The following is a 19906-nucleotide window of genomic DNA, read 5'->3' as shown; positions in this document are numbered from 1 at the left end:
CCAATTGTATTTATCCTACTCCACAAGCCAGCCAATAGAACTATATAATTCTGCCCCTCCTGCTTTAATGCAGAATTCCGAGGCTTGCAGCCAGCAGCATCGCGAGTCTCTATCCTGAAATTTTGTATAAATGGACGCACAAGGTTAGATTCTAGTTGTCGTGATTGTGTTTGTTCATCGTGTAATGTATTGCTGTCCCATAAAATAGTGGGTTTTTTTGTGCAGTAGGTTATTGCATGTATAAAGCAAGCACCTGGATGTTGTGTTGGTCCTATCATGAGCATGTTGTGCACATCCATTCCTCAGTAGTGGGCCCGGGCACAGCAGCCAGAGAAAAGAGAGCAGGACATCCAAAGTGTGTGAAATTCAGATAGAAAGAATGAGGGTGAAGTCACGAGCCACAGTTCAGTCATTAGTCTGTCACTGCATATCGGGATGCATGGTCGGCTGCAGAAAGCAGCCTGCAACCTGACTGGCTCCATCAGCAGGTGTACAGTTCTGACAATGCAGAGTCAGCATCTCACCCAACGGGGAGACTTATTCTAAGCAAAAAACAAAACAAAATTTAAAAAAAGGAAAGTAAAAAAGGATGAAACTAGATGAATCTTAATGGAAGTAAAAAAGAAATACAACTTGGATTGTTTAAGCACTACAATAATTTTCGGAAGGCTCACTTTACTTGACATTTATGAGATTAGCTGTCAATCCTACACACAGGATTGACCGGTTCTGCAAGGATACACACTCAGATTAATGAGATAGTCTAACAAATTAGACTGCATTCATTAAACACTGGTCAGGCAGAAAGATGGACAGGCTGGGATGAGTTTTGCTTTCTGTAACGGTGCCAGAGAGTTCAAAGACAGAGAGCATGAAAGAGAGACAAACAGAGGACATGCAAAAATGACAGGCAGCTGGCACGTGTGTAGCAGTGAGTTATCATTGATGGTTTTGGTCGTACATTTTTCTTTTCCTCTTCGTGCTTTGGAATGAAGGCGTGATGCTGCAGTGGAAGCACACATGCAGAGTTGCTAAGTTACACACACACATATATACTATGCATGCATGCACAGCGATGCCTGATTTGCAAGGGAAAGCTGGGAGTCACGCGTGCTGTCCCTGCAGCAGATTGCTGTCATGCCTCACTGGGTTTCTTGCTGTGGGTCCAGACGATGACCACTCAGCCCCGTGAAGCCCCAGAGCATCAGAATGAGGTTAGCTCAGAGTTGGAGGTCAGTCAGCCGTGATGCTTTATTAAAACAAGATGTTATGGTGCACATTGCATTTTTATTTTTTATTATTTAATCTGATATGGGAAGTATGAATCAGTAAAGACGCAATGAGATGCAATTAGCAGTGAGTAATCATTTTGTTTGTGGATGCTTGGTGTTTTCATAACCTTCCCGAACAACCAGATGGACGGGGTAAAGCTTCAAATGCACATTCTGGTAAATCCCACTCATACAACACTAACAAGATGTTAAACGTTGACACTTTGTTTTTCCATCACTGCTTGTCTAAGATCTGATTTCAAAGAACATTTTGCCCCGTCTGTATTAATAACAGGCTTCTGTGTAAATCCAGATAAATGTTGGCTGTTGACCTTTTACCACCCACTCTTCTGCCTGTGGGATGCTCACCCTAAAGTCAGTGCCGGCACTATGAAAAGTAACATGAATATGCACACCTAACCTAACCTGCTTTTTCTGTCACTGTGGTGGAAAATTCTAAGATTTTGACCTTCTCTGTGTTCAGCTGGTTTGGTGGAAGAGAAGGCTCCAGAGCATCATGTTTTCTCTTTATCTAATCCTTTATTACAAGATATACTCAACTATACAAGCTGTCTTTTGTTAGGAATGTTCTGTTTGTATTTTTCCCCCCAAACATTTCTATTGTGGTTTCATGAAGAATCGGGTTTTAATAGTATCCATCTAAAGATATGTCCGTAAAGCTTGAGCAGTTTAGCAATGTGATTTGATAATCTATACGAGATATATAAGAAATGCACAACACTAATGCAGTTTAGTATCCAGCCAGTAATAACATATGCTTATAAACCTCAGGGGTTTCATGGATGGGGAGCAGTCTTGATTAAATCTGACTGTCAGTTTTCACTCTGCAACCACATTGTACATGTAGATATTTTATGCAGAACATCTTTATTATTTTTACCCTTATCTCAACAGCTTCTGTTGCTTTCAGCTTTACAAAATCCTTGCATCAAATAAATAGATATGTAGCCCATATATGCAATGCACAGCTAGGCTTAATAATTTGATCCTGAAGCACTCAGTGCTGCCAGTGAGGGTGACATTGTCAGTGTGGTTGCTGCTAATAAAGTTCTTTTCATTTGAATTAAAATGGCTGCCAGCTGTACCCTTCCATAACCTCTGTCATGCCTTGATGTTTCTCCCTCCTTTCAGCCTCTCTACCTCCCAACGTTTACCCGCCTTGCAGTACAAGAAAGAGGGGGGAGGGAAGAATCCCCCCAAATCGAGTGCTCCACAGCAACAGCAGTCAGATGACCTTGTATCTGTCTTGTTCTGCTGAGTCAGAAATTGAGGGTTGAGTGAGGGAGGGTGGGGGATGCAGGGAGAAAAGAATAAGAGAGAGAAGGAAAGCGAGAGATGGCACAGAGAGAAAGCTGGCTCATATTTTTATTCTTACCGATTCTGTGGATTCTGCTCGCGTTGCTGCGTCTGACTTATTCACATGAAGTAATGAAGTAGAGTTGCATGGCTTCAAGTGCCATGTGCTTGTGTCACGAGTGCATAGTCAGTTATTTTGGACAATATGACGTCAGAGGCTTTGTAGGTGAATGGTGTATATCATGGGGTTTTGCAGTCATAGGTCGTGCGTGTGGAGGCCATGTGGGGAAAAACTGCATGGATCAGACGGAAATAGCATATGTATGTATGGATGCAGTATTTGTTAGTTTCAACATACCTAATGGCAAAATGCTTGCATTAAAACACTATGTCCACACAGAATAGAAAATAATTAAAAGGCATTATTGCTTCTACTGTATTTTTTACTCATCTTTTTCACAAGATTTTGAAACGTGGCTGCAGGAATTTGCTCCTGTTCAGCAACAGAGGGGCTTGTGAGGACAAGTAGTGTATCTGGGCAATAAGACTTGGCTAGCTGTCAGTATTCCAGGTCATCCCAGAGGTGTCGGACAGGGTTAGTGTCATTGCTCTGTGCAAGCACGTTATTGACCCTTCCTTTGTATTGGTAGGCATCCTCATTGGACCTGGAGGGAGATTTAGTTCAGATAACTGCAGAAAAGGACCAGAAGTGCAGCATACGTTGCTAGTAATTATGTAAACAGCTGTGTCCGCATACTTTTGGCATTGCAGTGTATCTATGGATAGCTAAAATTAGGGTTTGAGTGGGGGTGTACGAAGTCATCTGTTTTTGCGTGCGTGTGTGCATGTGTGAAGGTGATCCTAGCTAATCCGGTTTTATAAATGTCTGACATAATCTGTGTTCCACTCACAGTGTCCAGAACAGGGAGAAGGGAGGAAAAGAGGAGACGCAGAGAGAAGTGAGAGGGGGGAGAGAGAGAAAGACGGAGAGGAGCAGGAAGGAGATGGCAGGAGGATAAATGATAGAAAGGCTGATGGGCTTAAGGAGTATGACAGAAAGAAAGCGTGAGAAAGAATGCAGGGAAATAAGACATGGATGAAGGAGAACAGAGCCAGGTGGGTGGTGGAAAATTCCTCTGGGATTTAGCGTGGATGGATTGATACAGGACTGGCAGTGAAGCTGTGGTTATCATACAGCTGCACTGAGGGGAAGGACAGAAGACGTATCATAAATTGGATACAGAACACAAGAAAAGCAGATTAGAAAACAGAAATCTGTGAAAATGATGGAGAGTAGTTTTGTTTGACAGACAATAAACAGAAAGAGAGTGATTTATCTTTATTCACCCTCTCAATCTATGTACGACTGCTGCCTTTACATAAAAGCATTTATTTCAGAGTATAAATCTAACAACTTGCTTTGGCAAGCACAAAGGTTTTCAGGGTTTTATAAACCTAAGAGAATAAACATTTTACAATGATAAGGAAACCCCTGGTGATTATTGGTGGGGTTGTTGCAAAGCAAGCAATCCTACTATATGTTTTTCTCTATTGAAATAAAACCAAAGAAAAGAAACCTTTGCACCTAACTAGTCCTGCACTGCTCAAAAACCAAAATGATCGGCTCGGTGGTGTTCTGTAGTGTTTTGACATATGTTGTACCATTTTTAATTATTTTATGAATGGTTTACAAAAAAACATCCATTAAGGGTCCAGGGGAGGTCGTCAGATGTCGTCTTTCATGTAAACACGAATTACGGTTTGACCTTTAAAAGCCATTTTGCGAGAGGAGTGCTGAGCCCATTTCAGAGAAATTTTGACAGGTTTTATTACCATGAAAACTTTAACTGCTTCTTAACTGACTTTTTAGCAGCATGCCACAGACCAGGTTTCGCAATCACAGCAGTCCAAAGTGGTTTTTCCTGAAACTGAATGGTCTAGTTTTACATGTCACCCTCACTCATGTTAAAGGCCCTCTACCTGCTCACAGCTGTATTATATTTATCAGGGGCAGATCTCGAAACTTTAGAGTCCTGAATCAGTCTGTGTTAGGAATAATTAATACTTATGAATAAGTTTTCACTTTTGTGGTAGTGGGAGCTCAGCCCACTTGTTTTGGGGATGTTCAAAAGTAAGACTCCCACAAAAAGCTGAAAGGAACAAATACAAGCATTTTGTAAAACTTGGATTCCATTATTGTGAACATCATAACCTCTTACAGACACATCTGTTTGTGCAACTCGAGGAAACCCAAGCACCTTAACTCTGCCATTGTTTAGCAAACACTGGGATTTAAAACTGGCAGGCCAGTAATATCAAAATGTCTTGTTTGTTAGATTGCCACGTCAGTGACATCACAGGGTGTAGGTCATTGTTCCTTATTAGAGGCTTTCTTTTGTTAAACCTTCTGGCTCAATGACACCCAGATGACCCAAGCAGAGGACACAACTGCACACATACAGCTAGATTTTAAGTTATGTGGATCATATCATAATGTTTGCAGGGAACGTCAGTAACCTGGTTACTCATACGTGATTCCTACTCAGCAGCATGAGCAAATGAATCACGGGGTTGGAAAAAGCTTAAAAAAGTCAGGTTATGTGAGAGTCAGCCCCCTGCAGTGTGTCCTCCTACAGTCCTCTCAGTCTACATGTTCTCCTGTCCTCTCAGTATCAGCGGTTTAGTACAGTGTAAGCAGTTTTTGTAACAATGCAGAAGGCACACTGGATATCAGCAGCAGACATATATTATCTATAATGCTTTTACTTAGATTCTGTCATATATATTGTTAGAAAGGTGGATGTTCATATTAAACAAGGTCAAAGTTTGAAATTATGAGCTCAGCATATATACAGGTAATAACTATCAGAGAAAAGCTCAAGCTTCAGACTGTTTAAATGCTCAGTTTTTTCTATAATTAGATTTGTATGATGTCAGCGAGCAGGTTATATGCCTAATCTTAGGTAAAGAGCTCTGGCTGTGAGCACAGAGGCCCCTCCTAGCTGCAAATCTTCCAGAAGCAGCCAATCAGAAGACATTTTACTTGAATGGGGAGAAGGGGGGTATTAAAGGAAAAGGAACTTGGTGGAGGGTCTGTGTCAAAGCCCTGTATAAAAGAAATAACAAATATTTTGAACTGTGAACTATATGATAGTCCAATAGTTGTAGAGTTGGAAATTAGAAATATTGGGAACTCGTTAAGAGTCAGTGAGGAGGATCATGTCTTACCTCTTTCTGCAGCTGGTGGTGCCTCAGGGAGCTATTTAATTGAGCTATGCTAACTGTCCCTGTTATTTACTATAAGTGATTTTACATATTTCACTGAATGATAAAAGACAGAGTCATAATTAAGCACAGTCTGTGCATGTCCACAAAGTGCTACAGGACGTCTAATTAAGGGAAGTAATAAACGCCCTGTTTGGAAGCCAGCCTTTTCTTTCGATACCTATCTCCATCACTATGCAATGCACCACCTTAATGCCCTCTTATACCATTTATGGTAGTGTGTTAAATAGTAAAGTTTGATTCAACTAAATCCACATACAGCTAGCTGGCTCAAACTCTGTCATTATTTCCCGACTGCTTACTCCGTACTCTGAATCTGTTTCAGCTTCGAACATTACACGTCAATTGTCCTGTTATGCTACAACTCACCTGGCTGAGCAGGTGACCCATATGCCAAGAAGTTACTACAGGGGCAGGATCCAGTCGCCCTCAGGGTGTTTCTTGTGTGCCAATCCAGCCCACTATCCTATTTACTCGCTATATTATTCTTTATACAATAAAGGCTAAAATGCCAAAATCCGATCCTGCTATTGGCTGCACAACTGAGCACAAATGCGTAGGAGGAACTTAAAGAGACAGAAGCTAAAAATGGCGTTGCATCAAAGCACAGTGTCCGATATTAAAAGATGCAAACCTTTTGCAATAGACTGAACCTGCAAACCTGCGACTTTGAATAGCAGGAAAAGCAAAGGTGTCAGTGATGACAGTAACTGCTCCAGGCATCTATGCCAGCAAAGCAGCATGTTCAGTGGCCAGACCTCAGACGCCCAGCTATTTATCAGGTTTTTAATTATGTCTGTGCCTATCCTGCTATGTGCTATTAGACTGTCTGCTGCCAGTATCAGAATACAATTTAGAAAACAAAGACAGAGGAAGGATTTTTCAAGAAAGGAAAAAAACTGGTGCTTTCAGTAGACCCATATACTTTTACAGTATATTGAAGTTATTCACCAATTTATTTGATAATCAGCCAAATTTAAACACGACTTCATCTTCCTACTTTTCAAATTATATCAAGTAAATCTTTTTCAGTCACCTCCTCTCTCCTTCTGTCTGTACATCTGGTTCTAAAGCATTTCCTCTCCTCCTCTCCTCCCTCCTTCCTGACTCCTCCGCCTCGTCCGGTAGCTGTCCTTTCAGCACCACAGCCACTACATCAAAGCCTTTCTGCATCCTATTCACCACCATTTTTTTTGCTACTTTTGCCATAACTTAAAATACCTCTCACAAACCAGTCACAGTAATATCTGCAAAAAAGCCATTAATAATGTCATGCTCTTAGTGGTTTCAGTTCATCTGCAACTTAAATTCATTTTTATTAAATTGAACAGATTGTTGAAATCCATTTTTGTGGTTTTGGTTAATGCATTTTCGCACAAAGTTTATCAGCTGCTCATTTCTTTGTACTCAGCTCAGGGGTTTCTCTGTTATATTTTTTTTACAAACACAAATGAGTAAAAGAACTGTGAATGAAAGTAAAATGCACTTAATGTGCTTTCAAAGTCTCAGTGTGCAAGGCCATTAGACATTAAACATCCATCCACTTGTTTTCCGTTTTATGTAACGGCCTACTATTAGGTATTTATTCTCAGTGTGCACTTAAAGCACACTTAAAGTTCCATTAAGACCATAAATGCCCATTACCTCATTTCCCACTGTTAAAGCATTGCAGCAACGCTGCACTTTCTCACTCAAAAAAGACGTCAAAATAGGCTTTTCACATCAATTAAAGTTGTATTTTCTTAAGCAACGCCTACAATGCACTTGATTACAGAGGTTCTCCCCCATCATTACTTCCAATGGTATATTATTAGGCATTGCACATATTGCATATAGACACTGATCTGGGCAGAGCTAGTCTGAGGTACAACGTGCTTTAAAATTGACTGCAAAATTATATGTGATTGTTTTGCAATGGTGTCTCAATATAGTTCTTTGTTTGGTCCTATTCTGACATGATGGTTGTGCAGTTGGTAGATTATGAATGTCTTGTTTTTAGTTCTGTCAATAGCAGTTTTTACAGTCTTCTGTTATCCAATTTTCATGAACTTGTGTGAATTGTAGCTTCTGTTTCCTGTTCTTAGCTGAGAGGAGCAGCACCCAGTGTAGTCTTCTGCTGCTGCAGGCCATCTGCTATAAGGATCGATACATGTTGTGCATTCAGAAATATCTTCTGCATACTTCGGTTGTACAGAGTGGTTATTTGAGTTATTGGTGCCTCCCTTTTAGCTCCTCCTGCAGCTAGCCATCAACAAGTCATCTTCACTCACTCACTCACTCACTCACTCACTCACATATTTTCTCTTTTTCAGGCCTTTCTCTGTAAACTGCAGAGATGGTTGTATTGAAATATCTCAATAGATCAGCGGTTTCTAAAATACTCAGGCCAGCCTGTCTGGCACTAACCACCATTCCCCATTCAAAGTCATTTAAATCACCTTTCTTCCACATTCAACAGCACATAGATGCTAAGTTTGAACTTCTGCACATCATCTTGATCATGTATATGTGGCTTATTGTACTGAGTTACTGCCATGCGATTGGCTACTTAGATATCTGCATCAACAAGCAGTTGAAAAAGTGCACCTAATAAACAGGCAGTGATTGTATAGTTGCTGTAATTTAACATGTTATGCCACATTTTCTGCCTTTGGGCCTGTACAGTCTCAAAGAGGGGTGATAGTGTCTTTATGTGTCAGGCAGACAACTCAAGGGTCGAGAAATCAGAAGAAAGTTGGCTTGAAGCCTGGGCTGCCTTGTGTTTTTTCTTTTCTTTATTTTGGCTCAAGTTAAAAAAGCTTGTTTCGGACTTTGATGAACTGAGGGAACACACTAAAGCAATGTATTGGAAAAACAAGGATTATTTTGAAGTGTGGGTTAAGCTCCTGCAATACAGACAAAAGAAAAAATATGCGGCTGGAAGTGAGTGCAAGGTTTCTTTAAATGACCTGCCTGGTTAAACAAAGGTTAAATACCAAAGGGAAGCTTTTTGGATTTATAATGACAGGCCACTAAACACTCCAGCTTAACTGAGGACTTAGATTTTTACTCCTTTTCTATAAACCTTATTTGACTTAAAAGACGCATTCATGTGTATGACTGATGGTTCTTTGTGTTATCTTGTTTGATTTCGATTGAATGTGGCGACTGTTTCTGACTTGGTGTCGATCTCCCGCGTCTGTCCAGGTTTAAGACTCCTCCTATTGGTGGAGCTTCACTGGTGGAATATTCCACTCTCGTCATAGAAGGGAAGCTAACAATTTATGGCAGATAACTAGAAAATATCCAGTGTTTTCAGGGATAGGCCTTTCAGTTTTATCTGAAGAGAGAGTGCCTTGGAGTTCTTTCATGTTTTAGCCAAAAGTTAAATAGACGTTACTGGCATTTTGGAAGATAATTTTAGAAATAAATAAAGTCCATGGTGTTTGTTTTCACTGGATATCCTCAACCAAAGAATACACATTCAAAAAATTCTCAAGGTTAGTCAGTAAAGTTTTTTTTTTTTAATGAATTGTTACTTTGTTTCCTTTTAAAACTCATGTCTCACAGTAAAATCCTGATTTTATTTTTTAAAAGCAAGTGATTTTACTATGATTGCCATGATTTTACTAAACTCTTCTGCATACCATAATGAAACTTAAGAATGTGATAAAGCGATCAACAAAATTAATAGCAGACTGAGTAATATGTTGACAGTGTGCAGCCTGCGCACATTCATAATTAATTCAATCCCAAGCAGCAGTAGTTAAGAAACATAATGTGAAACTTGTGCTGATGATGGTATCAATTATGTGACAGCCACCATGCTGGTGCAGTGGTTATCACTGTTGTCTGTTGTCTGTCTCCGGCTGGCAACCTTCACAGGGTTTACCAATGTACATCTCAGCCTGGATAAGATCCAGACGCCCTAAACTGTATGAGTGGTAAAGAGAAAGGCCTGATGGAGTTAAAACATCCTCATAGATGTGTAAAACACATTTGTGGATTTGCAGTTTTGAGAAAAACTATTTACTGTTGAGTTGATTGAAAAGGCTGATACAACGCTGGCTTTCTAAGGTAAATATTAAGTTACAAAAGGGAGCCCCTCACCTTATCTTAATCAGAATTAACTTAAAACATGAAACCTCGAAAGAGGAAACTGGTCCAAAGTAATTGTCCCTCCTGTTAAATCATGGATTAATTGTTATTAACCACATTTTTTTGAAAAGCTGAGTTCATATCAAGCCTGGGTGTGGCTAATGAAACTAAACTCACTAGCCACACCCAGGCATGTTTACTCCCAGACATGTTGAATCAAGAAATCCCTTAGATAGAAGCTGTCTGACAAAATGAAGTAAGCTAACAGATCTCAAAAAGCAATACATACTGCTTTGATGTAGTGTCACTGATATCTATCTGTCTTGAGAAGGTTACAAAGTCATTTCTAAAGGGAATCTCGTGAACTATAATCCACAAATGGAGAAAACTTGGGACAGTAGTGAACCTTCCCAGGAGTCACTCCAAGAGCGCACTGATGACTCACCCAGGAAGTCACAAAGAACCCAGAACAACATCTAAAGACCTCCAGGCCTCACTTGCCTTAGTTAAGGTGAGAGTTCATGTTTCAACAACAAGAAAGAAACTAGACAAAAACTGTTTGACATTTGCCAGAAAACTTCTCAATAATCTCCAAGACTTTTGGGAAAATATTCTCTTGACTGATGAGACAAAACGCGCACACTGTGAAGTGTTTTCATTGACTATGTGACACAATAGAATGAAATAAAAAACTGGTGTAATTTCAAAGAAGAAGTCCAAACAGGCTAAAAATCTAAATTGGATTTATGGAGTCATTCCCTATATTCCCAGCATCTGTCACACATAATAATGATCCTGCCCCAAACAAATGTGGGAACTCTGGAGACTGCCAATAGTTTGGCATTGAAATTTACCATCAGTGCTGTTTATCCTCTACTCTCCAGGAGACTGCTTTGACTTGCCAAGCTTTCTATGGTCGGCCAGGTTCTGATATCAATTTTTGTTTTTTGAATGAGATATAACAAAGCACAGGACTTCTGTATTTAATGCCACAAAGTGTCAATTTGGCTCATAAATGAGGTCACCGCTTTTAAAAATGGCTTTTAAAAACTATGATTATTCAGCAGATTAGCAGATGAGTGGTGCAGTCATTTTTTAGGAATCCTTCACAGCTCAACTGTAATAATTTAGATTTTTTTATCCTCTTTCTATTCCAGACAGCACATTAGACCGAATTTGTCGTCCATGGAGGCCAAATTGCTGACTGTCTCACCGCTCAAGCTGCTTTAAAGCTGTTCGCTTTGTATTTTTCAGGTCTGCTGAGCTTGTATTGTGTCACACTAGGTTATAGTAAAGGAAAAGGTTTGCTTAGTTCAGACAGTGCTGGCTATCTGTCAGCATGGGTCAAGTACTTTTCTTTCATTGCCTGTGTGCATCGGTGTATTTGCAGGCATGCATCCTTTGTCACTCTGATAAGTGGCCTGTCGTGTGGAGTAGCAAGCAGCCCCCACCTGATTTAAGAATCCGGCTAGCGTATGAATGCGAGCATAATATACTGTCAGCATCTTGTGTTAGCTGTGCCTTTGGATTCACTGATGCGTGTGAGCTGGCACGTGTGTGTATGTGCAAGAAGGAAGTACAGTAAACAGCCTCGGGAGTGATGGGAATGATGACAGCGTTATAGCAGAGCTGTAGTTGAGCCATGTGCTCCACCAGGGGAAGCGGTCCTTTAATACCTATCGGCCTATCAGGCAGGGGATGCTGGGAGCAGGCCGTCCTTGGGAACGACCTTGCAGGGGGCCCAAGAGATGGAGAGGGTAAAGAGGGAAGAGCACATAGAGGAGCCGGATAAAGGAGGGAGGAAAGAGGGGCTGAGTCACGGATGAGGCAGGAAGCGAGCAAAAGAGAGCAAGAAAGAAAATGAAATGTATTCATCTCAACCTCAGAGGTAATTTAGCGCTACATGAAATAGGCAGATGGATACAATAAGTAGAAGAGTGGTTAGTTGCAGACAGACAGAAGACAGATGAATGAGAGATAGATAGTTGAGGACACTAAGAGGATTAAAAGTTCAGCTGCGTAGTTCTGCCTAACTCCACCTCTCTGTCTTTCTCTCCCTCTGAGGCAGACATGCAGACGTCACCCCATCCAGATTAAATTGACAGCACGCCACACTCTTATTGCACAAGAGTTTCTCTGAAAGGGATGAAAGAGGAGAATAAGAATAAGGCTCACATTTAGAGGTAGTAATAATACGGGCACAAAAATGTGATTAAGGTTGAATAAACGGTCTCCCAGAACTGTTTGCCAAGAAAATGGAAATCTGTGCTGTATGCTTACTGACAGTATGAGAACAATAGATGATGAGATCGATACCACTCAGTCTTATAGTAATTATGATGACGAAGCCAGGAGAGTACTGGCTTGGCTAAAGATGAAGACTGGAAACAGAGCAGCTGACACTGACATGTTAAAAAACAAAACAAATAAGTTTAATGCATAAAAAATATAACTATAAGGAGGGCCAGATGGGATATTTTGCACCGTACTTTTTCTTGGCCAGGTGCAGTTCCTATAAGTAGTTCAGAATATAATCCCGATCTGTAGGCGGGCAGATTTTGTTAACTAGGTATAAAGCTGAGTGAGATGTTCCCACCTGCCTACAGTGTACACTAAGCTGACTTCTCATTGGTTTAACTTCATATTTACCATACAAACAAGGAGCGCTTTTAATGGTGTCGTGTAACTTTTGGCATGAAAGCCGATAAGTGTTTTTTGAAACATTCGAGTGTTCTTTAAAAATACAGTTTATGGAAACAAAAATAGCCTGAAGCTGGATAAAGAGGTGAATATGGTTTTAACAACAGTTGACGGAGATCTAACGGCTGTTTGCTTGCAGAGCGCTCAGCAAGGCATCCAGACCTTGCGTGTGTGGTACGTCAGCAGCAGGAACTGCAGTGCTGTGGTCTAACCAGATGTGTTGCTTTGTGTGGCTGTGCGTGTCCTCATTCTGTTCCGGGTGAGAAAAGGAGTGTTTGCACGTGTGCATGTGTGTCTCCGTGCGTGCATGTAGAAGACAGATGGCATAAAAGGCACCAAGAGCAGAGAGTATGAAGTGACGTGTGGGACTGTATATGTCAGCATATTTCTGCATGGATCATGAGCATGTGTGTGTGTGCTGCTGTTCCCAATGAGTCAGTGTGATGGAGTGCTATGCCAGTTAGGCAACCTCAGCAGTGTTTTCATTATTGCTGCTCCCGGTCGCGTCTGACAGTGGCCTACCGGACCAATCGAGTGATGAACACACTCGTACGCACATACACATGTACACACGAATATAATAAAAAGGTAAAGATACTGTAGAAAAAGAAACACATCTCCACTCTGCTTGCTAATTTTGGAAGTTCATTTGTCTTGTGAGTGTGTGTCAGATGTGTGCATATCTCTGTGTGTGCGCTTCTGTGTCTTCTGTCCCTTAGGCTTGTCCACTGGATGTGTATCTGTGCCCTTATCCCGAGCATGGTTTTGACAGAAAGAGGCTGCCGTGTACTCATTATGGACTCTCTCAGATATTGTTCTCTCAGTAGGGTTGTGTGTTTGTGTCTGCATCCACACAAGATGTGTAGGCTAAATGGGCATTCATAATATATACAAGAAAGAGCTTGTGTGATATAGAAATGTAACAGGCATGCCAGACCTTAAATTAGACTAACCATGATGTCACCAACTGGAAAAGAGGGAATACAAGAGCAACAATATGTTCAAACCTTCTCCTCAAGAACGTTGCCTTTGAGCAAAGCTCTTAACCCTAAATGGTCCAGGAGTGCAGTGTTGTGGCTGACTGTGTGCTCTGACCCCGGCTTCCTGATGTTTTATTTATGGTACTGCGGTTTTGTCTGTTTGTGCATGCGTTTGCCCACAGAGAGAGGCTTTTAAGCAGCACAAACATGCTCCCATGTAGTCCTCAAAATCTCAATATGGATGACACCGTGTGCCGGGTGAATGCCGATTTGTTGACTGTGGCTGGAACGGGGAAGGGAGTGACAGCGGCGGAGTTCATCGGCAATGGGAGACGCGTGAAAAACATGTCAAAGATAAAAAAATACAGCATGAATCCCCCCACCACCACACACACACCTCCACCCACAAAAACAGACATGACGTGTGCAGTTCCATGAAGGAACTATTGCCTCCTGCGAAACTACACGGCTCACAGAGGTCACCCTCATGACAGGAAAATAGGATGTAAACTTTAATGACATCCCCCTGAGCTGAACAGTAACGTTTCTTTTGTGATTGTGGTTCGATTGTTAAAAAAAATTGTTCTAACTTCACAGTATTTTTGAATTTATTTGATAAGGTTATGATCTCTGAATAGGGATGCTGCTGCTGGGTCTTTTGGCCCTTTTGGCGCTACAAGACAACTTTAATTCCATTATATTCACGACACACCAAAACGATCAGGACAGATAAAGAGCACTACAGCCCAGAAGAAAAACGTCTATATTTAACTTTGGGGTGAGCTGTGCCTTTAAGCTTAGCTGTCTTCCAACCACTGAGACTTTTCGATGCCTATAAATAGCACTCGTTTTGAAACAGGTTTTGGGACAATTTGTTTAGGTTATGTTAATTTACCCTGAATTATTAAATCACACACTTACAGGCAGGAGGAGTGTTCAGTTGGGCAGAAACACAGATGCTAATGCTGCAAAAGAGCTTAAGTTTGCACTTTTCCCCTTAAATGTCACCTGTCTTGTCCTCCACAGACTCCTTCTTTTTTCTTTATCCTCAACTCTGTTTCACGTTGCTCTTTCTTTCTTCCTCCCTTGCTGCTGTGCTCTTGGTGAGTCTAATTTAAGCTGTAACACGTCAGTTACACTCGACTTTAATTGCCCTAGTTATACTGTATGTGTCTTCGGCACGCATTTACACATCAAACACTCTGCGTGGATGTGCGTATGAACCGATGACTAATGTGATGGGGAGAGAGGAGATGAAAAGGGTGGTGTAGGGGGTGGGAGGCAGCGAGTCTCTAGAGTCATTTGACTGGGGTGACCCTAACGGCTGATTGGATAATTCCCCGTCCTCTGAGCCATCCCATGATGCTTAGAGGAAGGATAGTTCCCAAGGTTATGCATGACAGTGCGCAGGAGAACATGCAGTTGGCAACTTAACTGCACACATGCGCACAAACACACACAAGCATAAACAAGTGAAGCGGAACGTTATCCCGCAGGCAAAGCTGAAGGGATTGTCAGATTTCCATTTAAACTTCCACAGATATTTTACAGTGGCAAATCTGAGGTCATCATCATCCACTGACGACCAAGGTGAGACACAGAGGGCAGTGTGGCCCTTGGAGGCAAACTTGTGGAAGAAAGTATTTTTTGGTTTTATACAGTACTGTGCAAAAGTTCAGACTTTCTTGAAATTTTGTAAAATTTATATTGAGTAATAGATCTCCAGGCTTTTTTGAATCATAAACATAACTCAGCCTGATAGAAATAAAATAATATTTTCACTAAACAGCTCCCAATGTCATGGTACTGGGTCTGCGACCCAGTGTTGTGTGTCGCAGACCCAGTACCTAAAAAATATCTACAGTAGATGAACAGTAAGGAAAATAAAATTAAAAAACACTGCAAAGATGTGACACAGGACTTGAGAAGTGCAGTTTACTGAAGCCTCATCAGAAATGGTCTCAATGGAAAGGTGACCAAATTACAACATACAATACTATCTGGAAATTATCTGATTGGCAACAGCTACATTTTTCAACATAAAAACAACAACATAATGATCCCAAACACACTGCCAATGCACTAAAAGCATAACTGGATAGGAAAACAATTAGTCATAAATTGGCTTCTGCAGAGCCAGGACGCCAACATTATGGAAGCAGTGTGGGATCATCTTGAAAAAGAATGGAACAAAAGGCAGCTGAGATCCAAAGAACAGCTTTGAATGTCCTTCAAGAAGGCTTGAGAGCTATTCCTGAAGATAATAAGAAACCCAAATGTTTAAACAAAACACTTATTTTCTATTTTCTTAGCAAGATACAGAGAAATGACGGGGGCAAGGCTCAAGACTTTTTCACAATACTGTCCCAGGAACCAGCGATTTTAAAATTCTATTACTTTTGTACTTTTGTTTGTGTGGATCTATTAATCTCAATCTCATCTTCTTAATATTATGTGTTAAAGGGGAAAAATGCATCATAAAGTTGGATTTTCATTGTGTCAAACATGCTTTCAGCAGCAGATAATGGCATACAGCCCACATTGAAATTCCAGTAACAATCTCTGCAGCAAGATAAGATCGAGATCAATATATGAATATAATGGGATAGATGTCTTTGTGTTCTTTGGAGCTAACTGTGCTTGAGGATTATATTGATAAATTCAAGCCCTGGTAATCTGTTTCCATGAGGATTATGGAGTACTTCGGGCATGGCTGCGGGCTTGATCAAATTGACACGAACATCTGGACACACCCTGGCAGGCTAATAGGGACACACACATACACACACAAACGCACACCTCATCAACGTAAGTAGCTCTAACCCTCAAATAAATCATGATTCATTAGATTATGTCATGTCAGCTCGCACATGCTAACATGTTGTGCTGCTAAATCAAGGCTTGTTTCCTCTGACTGAATGAGCGGTTTAGCCATTCATGTGTCATTATTCAAGTATTTCCCTGGCAGCCATTTGAATGTATTAGTGTGTCTGTGTGTATGTGTATGGGAAGACAAGGTTGCGCGACTGCCCAGAAATGTGATTTTGGATTGAATGAAATTAGGGATGATAAAGGGGAGGGAGTCTGGATGAGAACCCAAGAGGCACTCAGTTGTTCAAATGTTGTGCCATCACGGGGGAATAAAACATCTGGCACTGTGCTGTGTTGACTTCACTGGCTGGTTTTACTCGTTCACTCTGTCAAACATAGAGTGAAGCAAAGTGTAACCCAGGCTGATTAGAGAGCCAGTGTGTCTCAGTGCAGGAGTAGCTCTATTGTAAATAATACTCATAACTGAAAGGCCAAACTATTGTGGGTTCATTTTATTTAAACAGCCAACTCTTATTTATGTCTAAGTACAAGCTTTGTTTTTGTGTGCTTCAAGGAGCTTTTGTCTTGATGATTTAAAAAGATAATAAATTGAAAGATGTCTTAATAAACTACAGACACATTAAAAATTTAGATGGAGACAATGAGAGCTCATGAATGGTTTAATGAGTATGTTTAATCAAGCCTCAGATAATCTAGACTATGCAAAGAATCACTCAAGTGCTGTGATAGCCCAATTCACTGCAACTTACCATAATGACAAGCTGTTGTTTGTATCCAAGAAGCACAAGGACCTTAAGCTCTGAACATCTGCCAATCATCTGCCCATCATTGCTTACCTGTCTGAGCTATGGGCAGATTCTTGGTTAGTTTAGTGGAGTTTATTAACTCAGCTGAACATGAACAGATCGAGAGGGATATTTTGGCATGCAGACTAAAACACCCAGGGATCGTCCAACCAGCCGCTGAATTGGTAGATGGTATCCTGCTCCTGCGCTAAAGCTAAATCGAAACATTTTCAGAAACTTTATAAAGCCACCTCTAAAACAAATTCAGCAAACAGAGTTAACCAAAACCTAACCGTACCTTTAAGCCAAGTTGAGGTTACCAGTGACCTGGCGGGTGTCAAGCAGGTGGCTTGAAAGTAAAAAATTGGGGGCTAAAGATGTCAGTAAAAAACTACAATACCATTATGAAGGTTAGGTAGAGCACAGGAAAGGATCAAATTCAACTTTACACTTAAAGTTGTCACTGCAAACAATTTACAAGTGTCATTTTTCTGATAAGAACCCTCCATAAAGTATTTCATGACAGTATATTCATGTATACTGATGATTCACATTTTCTCTGATAACAACAACATTTGAGTCGCGCACATCAAAACCTTTAATTGCTTTATGACACAAGCGCTAGTTTTTCAAATAAGCTTGAGCTTTGCTGCAGAGCCTTTTTTAGAATTTCTTACTGGAGATTTATTTCTAGCATTTGTTACTGAAGACTTGATGACATTTTAGAAAAATATTACACAGCAGAGGGAGTTATATAACACAGAATAAAGGGCACTTCCCAGAGTCTGCATACATTTATGTGGTAAATGGAAACCCCATAATTAATGTCATTAATAAACATTGTATTAGCAAATAAAACTTTGGAAAATCTAAAGACTGACAAACCTCAACACGTCAGTTACACAAAGGCTGTGACAAACACTGTTCCTGTAGAAGATGCTTTGTTGTAGATATTAATTCTTGATGTAAGGAAAGAACCTCAATCCTTAAAGAGGAGCGCATTATCTAGTAAGCATTATTAAAGCTATTAGTTACTACTTACGAAGCCTTTACAGAGAGCATCTGGATACAAGTGATCCATTGTTTAATTTATGCAGCAACTTATAAAATTTTTTCCACATCTAACTTGTCATTCATGGAGAATCATCTGATTAACCATAAATCATTAAATGTCAGCAGTGTTCGTGGCATCATCACTTGTGATTGACACTTTTAGTTGTAGTTTTAACCTAAAGGCTGAAGGCCTTTCTCATCTCATCCTGCTGAGTGAAGCTTATCGTAACATATTCAGATATGCCAAAGGACTTCCTTCTATATCGAATAAAGCCAATAAAACGTGACTTTTCTCTCTCTCTGCTCTGTCTCTCGCCCTCATCTTATCCAGGTGGAGCACCTGCTTTAGATAAAGAGAACATGCACGTCCGTGCACACCCACCGTCCCGCCTGCAGCTGCAGTGCAGGCCGAACGGCTGCGATTGGAGAGAGGAAACCCGCCCCTGTTTGATTGGACCAGAGCTGGGACTCAACATAATATCACCTGCATAAGAGGAGGACTCTTGTGTTGCTAGGCTTGTTGAAAATGAATATTTCTTCAGTTTACACAAGGAAAAAATAAATAGATACATAGATAAAGGATCAATAAAAAGACAAAATATGAAAGGAGGGGAAAGACGTGTCATGAGGACAGAGCTACAGATCAGCAGTGAGGCTCATATGAATGTGTAGTGTAACAGCCACTTCTCAATGCATCACTCTCACATACTAAATATTTTAGCAGAGGCTGGATAACATCCTGTCAACAGCTCATTGCTGATAATAACTGAGTAAGTACTTATGACATGATAACATCATTCATGGAAAAGCATAAGAGAAGCAGGGAGACTTGAGCTCACTCGGGGAGATATTTAAAGGGCATGTTGGACATCCCACCTATTTAAATGAAAAAATGTGGTGACAGTTAAAGGGAGACATTCAGTAAGTACAGAGTGAAGGGAACCACTGTTTAACCGTTAGAGATCAGGACTTCCCCAGGAAACACAGTTGCACATATCGCACACAGAGAGGCTATTCACCCAATGTACAATGGGCAATATTGAGGTTACTGCTACTATTTTTCTCTGTACGAGATACACCCCTCCACTCACACATATTCATACAGTGTTTTATTGTTTCTTTCAAGTGTTGCTGACATGTTACTGCCTCGGTGAGCACAGTAAGCTTTTCTAAATACAGATACTTTCATTTGGAAGAACATTGTTTGGTTTTTCTAGGTCTCTAAGCCCGAAGCATGAAATAATTTCCATAATTTTCTATTTTTTTTATTTGTTTTGAAAAATGAAGTGTTTATTGAACCTCCTGGCAGATAAAATAAATAAAAAAGATTAAATATGAATTTGCATATATGGGTTTTAATTTGTATCATATTTACTACATCCAGCATTATTTTTATTATATTATTATAGATCCAGCTTTCCTGTTTTCTCCTATCACAATAAAAGCTGAACAGTCCACAAATGAGTTGTGATTCATGTCACTATGTAGACTGGTCCAGGACCAGTGTTACTATATGATATTTATAAATGATGGTAATACACACGTGCATATTGTCTTAATGCACATATCATATATTATTGTAAATATCTGACTAGTTGTTCTTTTT

The 19906-nt window shown here is 40.4% G+C and overlaps 1 long non-coding RNA gene across 1 annotated transcript; it reads left to right on the top strand.

The window, feature by feature from the left end:
• The first annotated feature begins 2 nt into the window (after nt 1–2).
• On the top strand, nt 3–19639 carry LOC113032867 (uncharacterized). Its single transcript, XR_003273950.1, has 2 exons — nt 3–143; nt 18632–19639. It is a non-coding gene; the product is annotated as an uncharacterized LOC113032867 (long non-coding RNA).
• Nucleotides 19640–19906: the final 267 nt, after the last annotated feature.

This window comes from Astatotilapia calliptera, chromosome 11 (genome assembly GCF_900246225.1).
Source record: "Astatotilapia calliptera chromosome 11, fAstCal1.2, whole genome shotgun sequence".
NCBI lineage: Eukaryota > Metazoa > Chordata > Actinopteri > Cichliformes > Cichlidae > Astatotilapia > Astatotilapia calliptera.
This window is presented reverse-complemented; position numbering and strand designations above follow the sequence as displayed.